Source organism: Macaca thibetana, chromosome 13 (assembly GCF_024542745.1).
Source record: "Macaca thibetana thibetana isolate TM-01 chromosome 13, ASM2454274v1, whole genome shotgun sequence".
NCBI classification, from domain to species: domain Eukaryota; kingdom Metazoa; phylum Chordata; class Mammalia; order Primates; family Cercopithecidae; genus Macaca; species Macaca thibetana.
Window position 1 is genome coordinate 77,086,088 of NC_065590.1, and position 16,834 is coordinate 77,102,921.

Here is a 16,834-nt window from a genome sequence, read left to right on the forward strand (position 1 = left end):
ATTGAGACCGGCTTGGCCAACATGGTGAAACCCCATCTCTACTAAAAATACAACAATTAGCCGGGTGTGGTGGTGCACACCTGTAGTCCTAGCTACTTGGGATGCTGAAGCAGGAGAATTGCTCGAACCTGGGAGGCGGAGGTTGCGGTGAGCTGAGACCGTGCCAATGCACTGCCACCTGGGTGACAGAGCGAGACTCCATCTCAAAAAAAAGAAAAAAAAAAGTTGTGTTGTTTTAAGCCACTGCATTTGTGGTAATTTGTTATGGCGGTGATAGGAAACTAATATATCACCTGTTTTCCTAAAGTCATATTTCATGTTTTCTTGTTTTAATTACTTGGTGCTGCATACAATTCATTTTAATTTTGTTAATACACATAACTGTGTTCTTTCTAATGTACCTTATTTCCAGAAACCCGACTCAAGATAATGTTTAAGTGGTCAGGGAACAGAGCATTAGTTCACCCCGTAGCTCTACCTGCATCAGGTCAAAACTACCAAGAGGATATTCTAATATTTCCCCTACATTATGTTAAAAACAAAAACTGTAGTAAAACACTCACACACTTTTCTGACAATAAACACTTGACGTTTCAAAATCTGAGCCTTGGGATAAGGAGTGATAAATGTCCCCAGTTAGGTGGGGCCACTTAGCAGAATAAAATGGTGGTGAGAAACTCAAGCTTTAGAGTTAGTGTGCCCAAGGTCAGACCCCAGCACTGACAGACACACTGACCGTGGGGAGAGCTTCACATAATTACCAAAAAATAGTCATAACTTAGGTGATTGTGAGCATTGACTACGCTGACTTTAAGTGCGTAGTCAATGTCCCTGGCACCTATTACATGCTCAATAAAAGCTGCTGCTGTGTTGGTTCTTGTTGTGATTGCCGTGATTCTTGATTATGAAGCTGAGTTCAAGGTAAGCAGCTTTTGCTGTTTTCTGTGTACCATCTACGTGACAGAGTGTTAAGGTCACCTCGCAGACTGCCAGGCCGATGCTTGATAGCTCTCTTTTGTGGTTCAACTCCGAATGGAGAGAATACTTGAAATATTGCCAAAAGTCTGACCTGATTTATGTCATGGAAATGAAAAACTAGTCATTCGACTTCTTTCCACACCTATCTGCACACAAAAGGTCAGTAGAAAGGTCTCTGGGCTCTAAACGAGAATCCTGTCAATGAGATTACAGTAGTTCCCCCGACCTTCAGTTTCAAGTTCCAAGAATATTAAATGGATAATTCCAGAAATAAACAATTTACAAGGTTTTTCCCCCACACATAACATGGATGTATGATTTATAAGTTTTAAACTGCGTGCTGTTCTGAGTAGTGTGATCTAATCTGGCTCTGTCCTGCCCTGTCCTGCATGGGGCATGAATCAGCCTTTGTCCAAGCTATACACACTACCTGCCCATTACTGTACAGGAAAGCACATGGTGTATATAGGGTTCAGTGCTATCTATGGTTTCAGGCATCCGCTGGGGGTCTTGTAATGTATCCCCCATGAATGGGGGGGATTACTGTGCATACACTCCCAGTGACCACCATTACCAATGATAGTCATTTAGGAGGATACACTTTAAACATACACATTTAAGACACCAGCAAGTTACTGGAAGAGAAAAACACAAAAAAAAAATTTAATTTTTTTTTAAATTAAAATTTAAAATTTAAATTTAAAACAAAAACAAAAAACCCACCAAGCACCAAGCAGATTATATGAACTAATATATTATGATGTCCAAAAGACGTTATTAATTGGGAAATGCAAGCTATGTAGAATTCTATACAGGGTCTGATCCAATTTTTGTAAAATAAGATCAAATGTATTTATATATGTACAGACATCTGAAATATTGCCTTTCTGCACTGTCCTGGTTTTCATAAACATATTTTACAATGGATATGTTTAATATTAGTGATTAGAAAACAGGTAAAGATAAATGTATTGCCACAAACATTTTTAATTTTAGTTTGTCCTCGGCTGTTACAGAGAATTGATACAAAAAAAGATCATGTGAAGAATTTGCATCTTCTGCAGAGCTACCAGCATCAGTCAGCACTAGTAGGTTGTAAGTAGCAGAAATCCAGCTTGAAGGAGCTGAAACATAAAAAGGAAATTTATTGGCCCATATCACTGAAGAACAGGAAGGGTGGTTGGATCTGGCCTTAGGAAACTTATAAGCAGCCAAGACTGGCTGGCTCTGTTGCTACTTGTCTTTCTCTTTGTAGGTTGGTCCCTTGTACTCCATGTTTACGTCCTTGTGGCTTCTTGACTGGAAAGTCTTATCCCTGTAGGCTCAAGTCGACAGAGTCCCAGAGAAGGATTCTGTTTGGCTTGACTGGATCAGGGACTGATTGCCAAGGTTAGGTGTTTGGGGTCTTCTCATCGGCAGCCCCCATACTTCCCTAGTACCATAGGACTGGAGTTGGAGAAATGGCATTTCCCAAATGAAGCAAGGCTCTACTCAGGGCAGACAGAGCTGTGTTGTTATTATGCAGCTTGCAGGGATACCTTGCAACATCTGTTATAAAAGTTCCTCAGTGATTAACTTGCCCTTGAGCAAAGGCTCTGAGACAGGAACTGTTAGTGTGCTTGGGGAAGATGGGAAGACTTGGGAGCTCTGTTCAACAGAATAGTATCTGTATAGGACAATGTTGAAAGCCCAGGCTGAGAACAGATAGTAGACAGGCGATAAGTGTCAGTCAAAGAAATTTAGCTAGACTAATTCATTTCTTTTAAAGTTTAATTACTTTTTTTTTTTTTTTTTTTTTTTAACACAAAGACGTTAAAGTCTTAAGAACCTCAATTTCAAGTTTTCCAAAACCTGGGTTTTCAGGATCAGAAGCTCACTATTGGAAAATTGAATACTGTATGCAAATCTTTATTGAATGTCAATTAAATGAGTCTGTTAAATGTATATTGGTGATAAGACTGAGTGAATTAGGAGTTCTATCAAGATACCTTTACATCCTTACTGTAATTCTGAATTTTAACTGGTACCATCTCAATAAGCTTTGATCTGGGATTTTATCCTACGGAGTTCATAGGAAGCTCTTTGTTTTGATGAAGGTTGTAATCGTATCAGTAAGCGGAGAAGTGGCTCATGGCTAGCATATTTTTTATCTCTGTGGGTGTGTTCTCTGGCTCCAATGGACTTTGGAGAATGAGCAAATGGATGGCTTCTTGGGGAGAGAGAGAAAGAGATACAGAATTTCAAAGATACAAAGATAATAAGTACACGATGGATGGAATCACAGATCAATGTTTGTTTATGTAATTCTAAATAGGCTTCTCCTTCTCCAGCGCCATGGCCGTTGTGTTCCACTGTGTTCCTGGGAAGCCTCGTGTCACCTAACATGTACCAGGAAAAGAGGGTTAACTGTGTCCACTGTAACAGCTCTGTTTCACTAGTAAAGCTTAGGTCAGTTAGAATTCTGCAGAAAGACTTCAAGCAGGGCTGAGTTTTGTCTTTTGTGGACTGGCTATCTGAATTTCAAGATGAACACACCACAAATAACAAATAACAAGCAGTGGCTTTTGGCGATGCTACATGGTAGTGTAGTACACTGGCAGCCGTGTTTAATTTCTATTCTTTTCTTTGCATTTTCTCAGAGCAGTGCTATTGTCATTGTGTTTATTTCCTAGAAAACATTGAGAAATATTAGGGTTTTCTTTCTTTTTTTTTTTTAATCCAGTTTGAGTGACATATCTTGAATATAGAATAGACGTATGTGAAGTATTTTGTGTGAACGAGCTGAAAAGGAAGACAAAGGGTAAGAAAGCTTAGGGAAAGGGAAGGAAGTGGTTGGAGAACTTTTTACAGTTTCTGAAGACAAGAGGACCTTTTTTGTAAGCAAAAAAAAAGTATCAAGAAGTATTTAGTTAGCTCTGTTCTTCATGAAGTAATGCTTTATGCTCCCAAATAAATCACAACAGCATCATAACAATAATGATAGTAGTGGTATAGTGTTCATTATGTGCTCCTCAGTATTCTAAATATTTGTTACCCACATTGATTTATGTAATCCTCACAACAACTGTATGGAGTGGATCTATTATTAAGCCCATCTTAGATACAGATGAAAAATCTGAGTAATAGAAGGGTTGAATAATCTGTCTATAACTGAGTACCCCCATTTTTCAAAGAGAAAGGGAATTAGTTATTTTTTAAATTATTATTTTCTTCTTTTTTCTTTCCTCCTTCTCCCCTGTTCCGCACTTCCTACTTATCTGTTTAGAAATGCAGTTATCACCTTTACCTTCCCTTCACTAGACACTCCCTACACAGCAAGCTTGTCTAAGTGTGTGCTTACTTAGAAGCTCCAGAGCTTCTGCCACTAGGAGATTGTCTCAGGAGACAACAGTCTGTTTACATTTACAACCTAAAAGTATGCCCAAGACAGAACTCTCTGTACCCGGACAGTATCTCAGACAATGGCCACTTTACAACCTAACTCTGCCTGCAATAGCACCAGCTTGACTTCTTGGTAGATAGAAGGCACAAATGCCAGTCACACAGAACCCCACCTGCTCGCTTCCTCTCCTGCATGCTGCTCATCTCAAGTCCCCTGCTTTCTGCCCCAAACGCGAAGCAATACCCTTAAAGGCAGGAGCCTGTACTTCTTCCCCTAAGCTCACTTTGGAATGAAAAGTCACTTTCTTTATAGCAGACTTTGCTCTTGTTCACTGAATTCGTCAAGCAGCAAGTGACTGAACCTGTGGTTCGGTTACATGTCCATGGCACACAGTAAACAGTGGTGCCTAATATTAACACTCAAACAGGATGGCTCCAGAGCCCATCCTCTTGACTACTGCTCTATACTACTTGATTGACAATTTTTCCTTTTCTACAGAACTTTATGTTCTAGAAATACTTAACATTCCCATGATCTCACATGGATGTATAGACAGTAGGGGGACTTTTGCTGAATCTCAGAGACTGCAGATCTCACAGAGCAAGTACATGGAAAGGATGAAATACAAACTCAAATATTCTCAAATGGAGACATGATCATTCTCCTAGTCCACAGTTATCTCCCTAAAGGGCAGCAAAACTCTAAGCCAGCAATTCCACTTCTTGAAACTTAGTGTATGAAACATTTATACCAGGGTACAAAAATATATACAAAGGAAAGTTCATTGAAGTCCTCTTTGTAATACCAAAAAAGCTGGTAATGATCTAAATGTCTATCAGTAAGTAAATGATTCAATAATTATAATACAGATATACTATGATATTTTGTGTTGTAAGATGTGTTTATATGTGCTAACATAGAATGGTGTTTGTGTAATATTTTTAAAGAGAAAAGAGCAAGTTAAAAGGAGAATTAAAGCCATTATTTAAAAAATCTTGGTTATAGGTCAGACAAGGTGGCTCACACCTGTAATCTCAGCACTTTGGGAGATTGAGGTGTGTGGATCGCTTGAGCCCAGGAGTTCAAGACCAGCCTGAGCAACATGGTAAAACCCCATCTCTGCAAAAAATACACAAATTAGCCGGGCATGGTGGTGTGTACCTGTGCTCCCAGCTGTTGGGAAGGCTGAGGTGGGAGGAACGTTTGAACCCAGAAGTTGAGCCATGATCATGTCACTGCACTCTGTGGGTGACAGAACAAGACCTTGTCTCAAAAATTAAATTAAATTAAATTAAATTAAAAAATAAATAAAAATCTTGGTTATATGAGGAGAAAAAACACACTTGTGTTTTTATTCTTTCAATAATTGTTATTAGAGCACTTCCTATGTACCAAGCACTGCTTTAGAAACTGGGGGTGCCATGCTAAGACCAAGTCCTTGCCCCTCATGGGTGGTGGACTATAGTGAGAGAGAAACTGAAAAGTAAATAACTGAATACTTGCAGATGATTGCAGATGCCTTGAAGAAAACTAGGCAGTGGAGTTGGGGTAGGGTGGCTGTTTGAGATTGCGTGGGAAGGAATATTTGAGAAGGGACAGTGTGTGCAGATGGTAGAAAAGAGCATCCCAGACAGAGGGGATGGGAAATTGGAGGTCCCTGAGTGGAAGGAGCTCACATGGCTTGGGAAGGCTTGTGGGGCATAGGCAATGAAAGGAAGGAGATTGAAAGTGGGGCAGATGCCAGATTTTGTAGGACTAAGGGGGTCGAGTTCTATTCCAAGTGTAATAGAAAGACAATGCCCATAGGCCAAAGCTCATTTTCATTTTGTGTTTTAAAACAGCCCCTCTGGTTCTCCTAGAAGCATGGAGATCAGTCCAGAAGTGGAGGCGGAGATCTAGATGAGAGTAGATGGGGCTTACACCAGGGCCGCGGTGTAAGGGCATGGGGAGAAATGATGACATATGAGGTATATAACATGTTCCAGTAGACAGGACTTATGCATCGGACGTGGGATGTGAGGGAAAGAAAGGGATCAGAGCTGACCCTTAGGTTTTAGCCTGAGTAATGAAATGAATATTGGAGCCCTTTAGTGAGAGGGAAGCACAGGGGCCTCAAGGAATGGCTTTGGCAAGTGGGCGTAGGGTGAGGAGAGTCAGGAGTCCTATTTTGGACTTGTTGAATTTGAGCTGTGTGTTTGGAATAGGAGGAGAGGTTTCCTGGAGGTGATTGTGTATTCCTATGTATGTGTTAGCTCTCTGGAGTTGACTGGAATGGGAGACAGGTCAAGTGAAACTTACCCTTTTCCTCCGTAAGCTTCAGGTTCTTCTAAAAAACATTATTTTTTTTACGATAAACATCTGTTTCTTTTATAATTTTTAAAGTTCAAAAGAAAAAATTTGTATATGGGTTTGTGTAAAATAGGAAGTTTTGGAAAGAAACATACTGTGAGCAATGAGCACCCTTAAGCAGTTTATACACTTATGTATCAATTGGCTTTTTATTTTGTTAAAAAATATATATTTTTTGAGATGGAGTCTTGCTCTGTCACCCAGATTGGAGTGCTCACTGCGACCTCCACTCCCCCCGCCCCCCCGCCGCCCAGGTTCCAGGAATTCTCATGCCTCAGGCTGTGGAGTAGCTGAGACTAGAGGCGTCAGCACCACGCCCAACTAATTTTTTTGTATTTTTAGTAGAGCCAGGGTTTCACCATGTTCACCAGGCTGGTCTCGAACTCCTGACCTCAAGTGATCCTCCTACCTTGGCCTCCCAAAGTACTGGGATTACGGGCATGAGCTGCTGTGCCCAGCCTGATTGACTTTTTAAAAAGCCTGTAAACCCTTTGTAGTTTTCAAAAAGAAGTCAATAAAGTAAGGGCAGGTTATAATCTCTGCACCATCTCTGTTTTCAAGCAGGAACCCAAGGACACTGGTCTCCTTCCTATACCCCCAGTTCTTGGTAGCCTTCCTCCCTTGTCCGTTTTGTTTCTCCCCTTCTGTGCCTGGTACGTCACCATACCCTGGGATTAATCACTGCACTGTCCATAAGAAAGATTCATTCCCATTTATTGGTTAATAGGGTCAAAGGAAATCCTTTCTCTTTGGCAGTAGAGACCACATCCTCAAATTTGAAATCTTAACAAATTAAGTTTGTGGCAACACAGAACCGAAAGGACTTGGAAATAATGTAGCCCATCTCTCTCACTTTACAGATGAGGAACCCATGGCTTTGTGAGGAGTGATTAATCGTTGCAATCCCGGGTGTGATGCTAGGGTGACAGTGAAGTCTAAAGGAGCAGGTTGCCCTTTGTGACTTGTCAGATGCCCGTCTCTCTCTCTCTCTCAGTCAGCTCAGGCGCCTCAAGAAGCAGATGCCAAGATGGGATTAGATGTACCAAAGACGAAATGGAGGAAGCCCCTGGGAAGGAAAGAGGGACGTGAACCGCAGTAGGCCAAAGAGCCAACCGCCCGCGATGTAGATCTGACACCTGTGGAAGGAGAGAGGGAGGGAAGGAGGACTGGGTAGGAAGAGCTTCGGACAATGGGGCAACCCCAGAAGAAGGCAGCCTGTGAGCAGAATCCCACATCAGGCAGAAATCGCACCCGGTGCATGCTCAGGCATGGGGTGTGAGTGCCAGGGACAGTGTGGCTCTCTGAGGGGGACAGTGGTGCCAGAGACCAGGGACAGGTCTGTGCGGGAAGCTGTGCTCCCTGCAGCCGGTTCTTTTGGAGGGAGGTCTGAGGCCACCACACTCCCTCTCTACTTCCTGTACCCATCTTCTCACTGCTGCATCCTCCACTGTGGGCCTGTTCCTATTATCCCCTTTCTATAGGTGCCTGATGCTGTGACCATGTTACACTCCTGGCCACTCTGCAGAGCTGCCCACTGACCTGTGTTTTGCACCCATTCTTTGCATGGCTCCTGGAGAACTTCTGCTCAGCTTTCAGGGCTTTTGTTTGTTCTTTCTTTTTTAAAAATAAATTTTTAAAAATTTGAGATGGGGGTCTCACTTTGTTGCACGGGCTGGTCTCCAACTCCTAGGCTTAAGTGATCCTCCTGCCTCGGCCTCCCAAAGTGCTGAGATTCAAGGAGTGATCCACTGTGCCTGGCCCAGACTTTTGTTCTTGATATAACTAGTCAAATTTAGAATTTCACATTTTTTGTTTTTATATATAATGGTATTTTTCTCACTACTGAAACCATCCAATATATTCATGGCACTTGCCTTCAGGGCATGTTCAAAGCTGTGTGCTTGTTCTAAAAATGTTCAGCCGAATCAAATGTACCCACCATCCATATATATGCCCATCCGTCCATCTGTCTCTATTTCACTCTGTTTCTACCTTTCTGTTTCTTCAAGCCTACTGTTGGCTCAATGTCTTACCCTTGTATGTAGTGTTGGAACACAAACTCCTATGTCTGGGGACACATTCTTTTCCACATTTTCACTATTGTCACAAATATGACTCTAGAATTTTTAAAGCCTAATGTCTGTGTTGAGAGTATGGGCAAACAGGTAGAGTCTCATACTCTGTTGATGATGATATAAATTGGTACAATATTTGTGGAGGGCAATGGGCAAAATCTATTACATTTTAAAATAGGCAAAAACTGGTCTCACATTTTCTACTTCTAGGAAATGAGACTAGAAATACATTAACACAAATAAATAGTTGTTTTCAGCAACATTTTTAATGTTGAAAGAAAAATACATATATATTTCCACCGTTATAAGAACTGATAAATCGTGACACAGCCATTCAGTAGAATACTGTGTAGCCATTGATAGCAATAAAGTACTGATATAGAAAAAATGCCCAAAATATATTGGATAAGAAAAGTATGTTGCAGGACTATGTTTAGTATAATTCCACTTTTGGTTTTAAAAATGTAAATTATATATAAAGGTAGATAGATAATTTAGGTTATGCAAAAAATCAGAGTAGGCCAGGCGCGGTCGCTCACACCTGTAGTCCCAGCACTTTGGAAGGCCAAAGCGGGCAGATTGCTAGAGCCCAGGAGTTCAAGGCCAGCTTGGGCAACATGAGAAAATCCCATCTATACAAAAACAAAACAAACAAAACAAAAATTAACTGGGCATGGTGGCATGAGCCTGTAGTCCCAGCTACTTGGGAGGCTGAGGTGGGAGGATCGCTTGAGCTTGGGAGGTCAAAGGTGCAATGAGCTGTAATCGTGATACTGCACTCTAGCATGGGCCACAGAGCAAGACCCTGTCAAAAAATCCTCCCCAAAACAGAATCAGAGTAAAATATATCAAACCATTAATAGTATTTCTCTAGAGGTGGTGTGTGTATGGGTGAGGGGTATGGGAAGAGGGTGAAGGGAATGAGTATGGTCTGGGTATCTTACAAGAAACTTTTTATATTATACACTTCTTTAATGCTTATTTTTCAACAAATATATATGTAATATTTTTAAAAAATTAAATTCATCTTGAAAAATTATGGGACAAAATCACGACCAGTTTATGAACATTGATATAGTCAAGATAGAGAACATTTTTCCACAACCACAAGGATGACTCATGTTGACATAGCCACGCCCACTTCCCTCTCACCCTATTCCCGCTTTAATTCCTGGTAACTACTGATCTGGTCTCCATTTCAAAAATGTTATATAAGTGGAACCACACAGTATGTAACCTTTTGGGGATTCGCTTTTCTGTCCACTCACCATAATTCTCTGGCTATTCCTCCAGGCTGTTCATGTATCATCAGTTCATTCCTTTTTGTCTCCCTCCCTTCCTTCCTTCCTTCCTTCCTTCCTTCCTTCCTTCCTTCCTTCCTTCCTTCCTTCCTTCCTTCCTCCCTTCCTCCCTCCCTCCCTCCCTCCCTCCCTCCCTCCCTTCCTCCCTCCCTTTCTTTTTTTCTTTTTTTTTTGAGAGGGTCTCGGTCTGTCGCCCAGGCTGGAGTGCAGTGGTGCCATCTTGACTCACTGCAACCTCTGCCTCCTGGGTTCAAAAGATTCTCCTATTTCAGCCTCCCAAGTAGCTGGGATTACAGGCGTGGGCCACCGTGTTCATTCCTTTTGGTTGATGAATAGTATTTCATGGTAGGGATGTAGCACAGTACATGCAATCATTTGTCATTGATGGCCATCTGTGTTGTTTCCAGTTTTTGTCTCTTATGAATAAAACTGCTTTAAGTACTCATGTACGGGTTTTTTGTGAACATGTTTTGCTACCCCTGTGGGATGTATGCCCACCTATGCAATTGCTGGGTCATACGGTAGCTGTGTGTGTGGTCTTCTAATCCGCAAACCTGGTAAGACTCTCCATTAATTTAGATCTTCTTTCTTTCTTTCATCAGTATTTTGTAGTTCCAGCATACTAGTCTTATGTTTTGTTAAATTTGCACTCCTTAAGCATTTTATTTTTTGAATGATTGTAAATAGTATTTTTTTTTTTTTTTTGAGATGGAGTCTCACTCTGTCACCCTGGCTAGAGTGCAGTGGCATGATCTCAGGTCACCACAACCTCCGCCTCCTGGGTTCAAGCGATTCTTCTGCCTCAGCCTCCCGAGTATCTGGGATTACAGCACCCACCACCACGCCTGACTAATTTTTTGTATTTTTAGTAGAGATGGGGTTTCACTATGTTGGCCAGGCTGGTCTCACACTCCTGACCTCAGGTGATCCACCTGCCTCAGCTTCCCAAAATGCTGGGATTACAGGTGTGAGCCACTGCACCTGGCCAGTGTTCTATTTTTAAATTTCAGTTTTTCACGTTTATTGCTAGTATGTAGATGTATTAACAATGACTGTATTGATTTTTGAACATGGAACTAGCTTTGCATCCCTGGAATAAACCTCACTTGTTCATGGCATGTAATTCTTTTTTTATATTGCTGAGTTGTTTTTGCTAATATTTTGGTAATGTTATGTGCATCTATATTCACGAGGGATATTGGTCTGCTGTTTTCTGTTTTTGTACTGTCATTGTTTGGTTTTGGTATCAGGGTATACTAGCTTCATAAAATTATTTGGGAAGTATTGACTCATTTTCAATTTCTGGAAAAGATTGAATAGAATTGGTGCTAATTTTTTAAAGTTTTCATAGAATTCTCCAGTGAAGCCATCTGGGCCTGGAGATTTCTGTTTTGGGAGTTTTAAATTTTTACTTAGTAGTTGTAGGGCTATTCACATCATACATTCCATATTGGGTGAGTTGGGGTAGTTTGCATTTTTTTTGAAGAATTGATCCTTTTCATTTCAGTTGCCAAAGTTATGGATGTAAAATTGCTTATCGTATTCTCTTATCATTTTGACATATGCATGGTCTATAGTGATACTGCCTCTTTCACTCTTGATATTTGTATCTTTTCTGTTTTCTTTGTCAGTCTTGCTAGAGACTCGTCCATTTTACTGATCTTTTCAAATAACCAGCTTTCTCTTTTATTGTTTTTTCCTATTGTTTTTTGTTTTCAATTTACTGAATTCTGCTCTTTATTATGGTATTACTTCTACTTGTTTTGGTGTTTGTTTTTCTATCTTCTTTCTCAGTGTTCTTAGGTGTGTAGCTAGATTATTGATTTCAGGCTTTTTCTCTTTTCTATTAGAAGTATTTAGTGCTAAAAAATGTCTCTTCAGTGGTGTTCTAGTGGTGTCCCACAAATTTTGGTATGTTGTATTTTAACTTTTGTTCAGTTCAGTGTATTTTTACAATTTCCCTTGAAACTTTCTCTTGGCCCAGGAGATATTCGAAAGTGTGTTGTTTAGTTTCCAAGTGTTTGGAGATTTTCTGTTTTTCTACTATTGATTTTTAGTTTGATCCCATTGTGATCAGAGAATATACTCTGTATGACTTCAATTGTTTTAAATTTATTAAGTTTTTATTTTTTAAATGACACAGAATATAGTTTTTCTTGGTATGTTCCATTGGCACTTGAAAGGAATGTGTATTCTGCTGTTATTGGATGAAGTGCTCTCTAAATGTCAGTTAGATCTTAGTATTGATGGTATTGAGTGCTATATCTGTCCTGATTTTTCTGTCTTGTTTCTCTCTGTTATACACTTTTGAGAGAGGTTTAAGTCTCCAACCATAATTGTAGATTTGTCAATTTTTCTTTTTAATTCTATTAGTTTTTGCTTCATATATTTTAGCTCTGTTTGGTGCATAAACAGGATTGCTGTATCTTCTTGGCTGGACTTACTCTTTTATCATTATGTAATGCTCCTCTCTGTCCCTGGTAACTTTTTTTTGCTTTGAAGTCTACTTTATCTAATGGTAGTATAGCTACTCTTGTATTCTTTTGATTAATGTTTTCATGGTATATTGCTTTCCATTCTTTTACTTTTAAAATCTATATTGTTATATTTGAATTAAATGTCTAGTAGACAACATAGACTTGGATATGTGTTTTAATCCCTCTGCCAACCTCTCTTAGTTTATTAAGACAATTTGAATTTAGTGTAATTATTGCTATGTTAGGACTTAAATATGCTGTTATTTTCCCCCATATTTGTTTTCTGTGATTTTTATTTTTTAGTTTTTATTTTTTTTCCCATTCCTGTGGGTTACTTGAAAAAATTTAAAAATAATTTGTTTCCTCTAAGTACTTTTGGTTTGATTTTGATTTTTTTGTTTTAAGACAGTCTCGCTGTGTTGTCTAAATATAGTCTCAAACTCCTGGGCTCAAGCAGTCCTCCCACCTCAGCCCTTTTAAGTAGCTGGGATTACAAGTGCATGCCACTGTGCTTGGCCCTCAGTTATACTTTTTTGAATGCATGTCTTTGTTAGCTTTTTAAGTTGTTTCTCTAGGTATTTCATTATATGTACATAACTTATTACTGTCCATTGCCAACATTTTACCAGTTCAGATGAAGTATAGAAACCTTAGTTCTTTTTGCTATCTCCATTTGTAATTGTCTTACATATTTCCTCTTTACAGAGAATAGCATCAGAGAGTGTATAATTTTTTGCTTCAGTGATCAACTAATTTTAAAAACTCAAGAGCAGGAAATATTGTACTTATCCATTTTTTTTGCTTATGTTCTCTTTCTTTCTTCCTATTGTTCCGATATTCTTTTTAAAAACCATTTTATTTTTCTTTTTAGAGAATGTTCTTAGCTATTCTTCCAGTGTAGGTCAGCTAGCAACAACTTTGTTTGGTTTGTTTTCTTTCATTGAGAATGTCTTTATTCCCCCTTCATTCCTAAAGGATATTTTCTCTAGATATAGAATTCTGGGTTGACAAGTCTTTTTTCAACACTTGAAAAATGTTGTGCCACTTCCCTTTTGAACTCTATGGCCTCTTTTGTGAAATCTGTTGTCATTCAGATTGTTTTCCCCTTACACGTAAGATGTCCTTTTTTATTAGAATTCTTTTTTTTTTGTCTTTAGTTTTCAGAAGTTTGACTGTGACATGACTTAGTATAGATTTCTTTGGGTTGATATTGTTTGGAGTTTTCTTGGCTTCTTGAATCTGTAGATTTGCATCTTTTGCCAATTTGGGGAAGTTTTCAGTTATTATATCTTGGAGGACTTTTTCATCCTGGCCCTTATTTTCCCCTTTTTCCAGAATTCTGATGACACCAGTGTTAGGTTTTTTGTTTTAGTCCCACAGATCCCTAAGGCTCTGTTCTTTTTTGTTTGTTTGTTTTGTTTTCAGTTTGTATTATTTTCTGCTCAGATTGAGTAATTTCTGTCTTCAAGTTCACTGGGGTTTTACACTGACTTCTGCTATAAGCTCATCCATTAAATTTTATAAAAATTTCAGTTATTATGATTCCCAGTTCTAAAATTTTCATTGTTTCCTCTTTATGTCTTCTGTTTCTTTACTGTGTGTTTTTATTTGTTTCAAGCATGTTTGTAATTGCTCACTGAAGGATTTTTATGATGGCCACTTTAAACATTTTGTCAGTAATCATCTTTGTCATCTTGGTGTGGCATCTTATTATTTTGAGACAGGTTCTCACTCTGTCACCCAGGCTGGAGCATAGTGGCATGATCATGGCTCACTGCAGCCTCAACCTCCCAAGCTCAAGTGATCCTCCCAACTCAGTATCCCCAGTAACTGGGACCGCAGGCACATATTACTATACCCAGCTAATTTAATTTTTTTGTAGAGACGGGGGGTCTCTACAAAATTGCATATGTTACCCAGGCTAGTCTTGAATTCCTGAGATCCAGTGATCCTCCCACCTTGGCCTCCCAAAGTGCTAGAATTGCAGGGGTGAGCCACAGCACCTAGTGGTGGTGGTATCTATTGATTGTCTTTTTATTCGGTTTTAGATCTTCCTGGCTCTTGGTATGATGAATATTTTTCTATTAGAATTTGTATATTTGGGGTTTTATGTTATAGGATTTTTAATCTTGTTCAAACTTATGTTAGTTGGCTCTAGCAGGTGTTGAATAAAATCTAGTGTGAGCTCATTGGGGGTAAGGGAAAGTACTGCCCATTTTGCCAGGAGCGGGGACAGAAGTCCAGATTCTCTACTTTGCCTCCGTTGACACTTATGAGGCAGTGCTCCTCCGTGCTGCTGGGTGGAGGTGGGTGTTCTTGATTCCCTCTGGGCTTACACACCCTGGCTGGGAGGGACACTGCTCCCTACATGGCTTCACTGACACCATGGGAAGAGGTGGCTTGATTTTTACTAGGCAGTGGTATAGGTCTTAACTCTCCACTAGGCCTCCTCCAAGCCCCTAGCCCCTCCCTAGTGGGGAGAGGGAGGGTTGTCTCATTACCACAGGATGGGGGCAGAAGTTGAGGCTCCCCACATGGTCTCCACTGCCACCACATGGCTGGATGGTGGGAGGTAGGAGGGGTCGCTGCCAGCTGGTAGAGATGAAACCTCTGGCTCCACACTTGGCCTTCTCTGACACCACCCTGGCAGGGGGCTTGGGGCACCTTGCTACAGCCTGGTGAGGGTGGAGGTTGAGGTTCCCCACTGGCCTTTGCTGGTGAGGGGGGGTATGGGGCCACCGTTGCTGTTGTTGTTTCCTGTAGCATTTGGCTGGAGTCGAGTGGCTGTTGTCTAAAGGTTTTCTCTTTTGCTAGGCTGCCCTTTTCCTGGTCTTTTGCTAAAGAAAGCAGACTTCTGTTGGGGATGTTTTTGTGTGTGCCTTTTGCCATTTCTGAGTTGCCAGCTCCTTTAGCTCCAAGACAAAAAGAAAACTCCAGGGACTCACCATTGTATCATTCCCTGTGACCCAAGGCCCCTAGCCTGTCTGCCTCCTTCCCTCCATCTTCAGATTCTCCTGTTTGTTTTATATATAATGTCCAGGGCTTTTACTTGTATTTAGAGGGACAAATAGGGAAAAGTATGCCTCTTCCTGGAAGCAGAAGTCCTTGGGTAACACTGAGAAAAGGGCAAACTGTAAGAATAGAATCTAATGTCAGCTCAGCCCTCTGTTTACTCAAGAAGCCCTGCAGGGCCCACAGCAGGGATTGCACCAGAGGAGGTGAGGAGGGGGAGCAGATGGGGCTCCTGTCACAGGCTGGGTTTTTCTGGAAGCAGACTCAGAGATGGAGTTAGCATGTAGGAGCTCCATTACGGAGTGCTTTTGGTATCAAACCTATGGAAGGGAATGCAAGAGGAAAGGAGAGGAAGGGGAAGGGGAGAAAGAAGGGGAAGGCAGGGAAGCAGGATTGTGTAGATGGAGATGCCAAGGCTCCATGGAAGCCACCGCTAACCTACCAGGGCAAGCTGAAGATAGGATGAGCTTCCATAGCTGTCCTAAATTGGGAAGAGAAGGTCAGGCCTTTGTACACCTGTATTGCCAAAGCGTGTGTGTTACCCCGAAAAGGGATGTGACCCTTGGCAAGACAGCCTTCTTTACTGAGGTCATCCCCAGGGGTGGTGATGGCGGAGGCTGGCCTTGCAGCAGCCAGGGGATAAGTCCTTCATTCTGAAGGGTGCTTGTGACATGCCGCGGACCTGCCACGCTTACCTTTCTTCAGCTAGTGACAGAGAGCTCTGATCACAATGCTTCTCTGTGGCCAGACCTGGGGACTGACGGTTCCCTGTTGATCGTCTATGTCCTTGATGCTGTTCTTGAGGAAGGGGTAAGCCCTGGACATGGAATGCTTTCCCTGGTTATACTGGCTGGACCCCAGCAATGAGTACAGAGTTCTTACCCTGTTCCCTTCCATCGTGTCTGACTCCAGCCACTTTGGCTTCAATTTAATCTCCTCTTTTTTCAAGACAGAGCTGCCACCTTTAAAGACATTATTGTTAACAGTACTAATAATATGACTATACTTGATTGAGTATCACTATGTCTCAATCGATTTACGTATTTTATTTTATTGAGTGCTCATAACCACTCTATGTGGTAGGAATCATTATTGCTCATTTTGCATATGAGAAAATGGAGGCTCAGAGAGGTTAAATCACTTGCCCAAAGCCTATAAGTTACTAAGAAGCGGGGTCAGAACCAAACCCCACCCTCTAGTGCCGTCTGTATCCTGTTCAGCAGGGTCTCAGCTGGCTTAACAGAGCCATTATCATGTAGC

General features: G+C 40.9%; 1 long non-coding RNA gene across 2 annotated transcripts in view; it reads left to right on the top strand.

The window, feature by feature from the left end:
- LOC126933848 (uncharacterized) overlaps positions 1–16,834 on the top strand; it is a 110,187-nt gene that overhangs the window by 8,517 nt on the left and 84,836 nt on the right. The window lies entirely within an intron of this gene.